The sequence below is a fragment of the Bos indicus genome, chromosome X (genome assembly GCF_029378745.1).
Source record: "Bos indicus isolate NIAB-ARS_2022 breed Sahiwal x Tharparkar chromosome X, NIAB-ARS_B.indTharparkar_mat_pri_1.0, whole genome shotgun sequence".
Taxonomy (NCBI): domain Eukaryota; kingdom Metazoa; phylum Chordata; class Mammalia; order Artiodactyla; family Bovidae; genus Bos; species Bos indicus.
In genome coordinates this window covers 105592492-105595379 of record NC_091789.1, presented here as the reverse complement: position 1 = coordinate 105595379, position 2888 = coordinate 105592492, and positions in this window count along the sequence as shown.

The following is a 2888-nucleotide window of genomic DNA, read 5'->3' as shown; positions in this document are numbered from 1 at the left end:
CAAGCCAGACAGGTATGTCTCTTAGCACCACCACTGTTCTGTGAGATCTCACCAGAATTACAACTAAAAACGGGTTCATATGTACCTTTATGTACCTTTGGCAATAAAGTCTTTTTAAATAACAGCTGAAATTTGCTGTGTGCTTGTAACACAAAATTTAGCCATGTTTACCATTACACCTGATGTTGTATATAAAATTGTGTGCTATTTTAAAAGCTCTGACAGAGTTACAAAATTAATCATAGCATAGGAACTTTACGCTAACATGATGAGTGAATGAGTGAACATTCACTCATGTGAAATTCAGTCTATGTTATCTGAAAACATTTCTCCTCATGCATTCTTGAAACTCAATCTCCAATTTTATCTTCCTAGTAACAGTGCCAATTATTAGAACAGAGTCTTTGAAGTTCTCTCCCAAGGAAGTATTCCCTCTTAAGTGGAGAGTCAAAGAAAACTTCAGCCCCTATTTTTAATAATAATGCTTTTTTAAAAAGTATAATTTATATACCATAAAATTCACCAGTTTTTACTGTACAACTTAATGATACTTAGTGTAAAAGTCATACAGCTATCACTATAATCCAACTTAGAATATTTCCATCATCCCCCAAAGATCCCTCATACTCATTTGTATTCATCCTGCATTCCTACATCCTGCATTCCTATCCCCAGCTCCAACCAACCAATGATCTACTTTCAGTCTCTGTGGATTTCTCTTTTTCTGGACATTTTATATAAGTGGAATCATAAAGTATGTCGTCTTTTGTGACTGGTTTCTTTCACTTAGCATAGTTTTCTTAAGTTTCATTCATGCATCAGTAGGTTGTTCCTTTTAATAGCTGAATATTATTCCATTGTGTGGATATACTGCTTGCGTGCTCAGTCGTGAGACCCTATGGTGAGACCCCATGGGTGGCAGCCCTCCAGGCTCTTCTGTCCATGGAATTCTCTAGGCAAGAATACTGGAGTGGGTTGACATTTCCTACTCCAGGGGTTCTTTCCAATCCAGAGATCAGATCCATGTCTCCTGCGTCTCCTGCATTGGCAGGTGGATTCTTTACCATGGAGCCACCTGGGAAGCCCATGGATATATTCCACTTGGTTTAATCATTCAAAAGTTGAGGACATTTGGAGTTGTTATAATGTAGCTATGAACATGTGTGTACAAGTTGTTTTGTTGACATATGTTTGCATCTCTCTTGTGTAAATATCTAGGAGTAAAATTACTGGGTCCTATGGTAGACCTATTTTAACTTTTTAAGAAACTACCAAATTGTTTTCCAAACTGGCTCTACCATTTTACAGTCCCATCAGAAATATATGAGGAATCCAGTTTCACCATATTTTCACCAACACTTATTATTACTGTCTTTTTGAATATAGCTAATCTAGTGGGCCCGATCACAGCCTTGTCATGGTGAAGTGCTGTGCTATGTACTAAGTCACTTCAGTCATGTCCAACTCTTTGTGGCCCCATGGACTGTAGCCTTCCAGGCTCCTCTGTCCATTGGATTTTCCAGGCTACAATACTGGAGTGGGTTGTCATTTCCTTCTCCAGGGGATCTTTCTGAGCCAGGAATTGAACCCGAGTCTCCTGCATCTCCTGCATTGGCAGGCAGGTTCTTTACCACTGGCGTCATCATGGCAAAGTGCTTTGGGTAACTCAATGAAACTATGAGCCATGCTGTGCTGGGCTATCCAAGATGGACAGATCATAGTGAAGAGTTCTGACAAAATGTGGTCCATTGGAGGAGGAAATGGCAAACCACTCCAGTATTCTTGCCAGGAGAATCCCATGAACAATATGAAAAGGCAAAAAGATATGACACTGGAAAATGAGAACTCCAAGTTGGAAAGTATCCAATATGCTACTGGGGAAGAGCAGAGGGCAATTACTAATAGCTTCAGAAAGAACAAAGCAGCTGGAGCAAAGAGGAAATGACGCTCAGTTGTGGATGTGTCTGATGGTGAAAGTAAAGTCCGGTGCTGTAAAGAAAAATATTTATATAATAATATATTATTGTAATTATATTATAATTTATAATTATATAATATTTATATAACTTAACCTGGAATGTTAAGTTCATGAATTGAGGTAAATTGGATGTGATCAAGCAGGAGATGGCAAGAGTGAACATCAACATTTTAGGAATCAGTGAGCTAAAATGGATGGGAATGGGGGAATTTAATTCAGATGACCATTATATCTACTACTGTGGGCAAGAATCCCTAAAGAAATGAAGTAGTCTTCATAGTCAACAAAAGAGTCCGAAATGTGGTACTTGGGTGCAATCACAAAAATGACAGAATGATCTTGGCCTGTTTCCAAAGCAAACCATTCAACATCACAGTAATCCAAGTCTATGCCCCAACCACTGATGCTGAAGAAGCTGACCAGTTTTATGAAGATCTACAAAACCTTTTACAGCTAACACCAAAAAAAAGATGTCCTTTTCATAATAGGGATTGGAATGCCAAAGTAGGAAGTCAAGAGATATCTAGTACAACAGGCAAGTTTGGCCTTGGAGTACAAATAAATTGAATAAAGTAGGAAAAACCAATAGGCCATTCAGGTATGACCTAAATCAATGAATAGATACAAGGGATTAGATCTGATAGACAGAGTGCCTGAAGAACTATGGATAGAAGTGCCTAACAATGTACCAGAGGCAGTAACCAAAACCATCTCAAAGAAAAAGAAATGCAAGAAGACCAAGTGGTCATTTGAGGAGGCCTTACAAGTAGCTGAGAAAAGAAGAGAAGCAAAAGGCAAAGGAGAAAGAGAAAGATATACCCAGCTGAATGCAGAGTCCAGAGTATAGCAAGGAGATAAGAAGGCCTTCTTAAATGAACAATGCAAAGAAATAGAGGAAAACAATAGAATG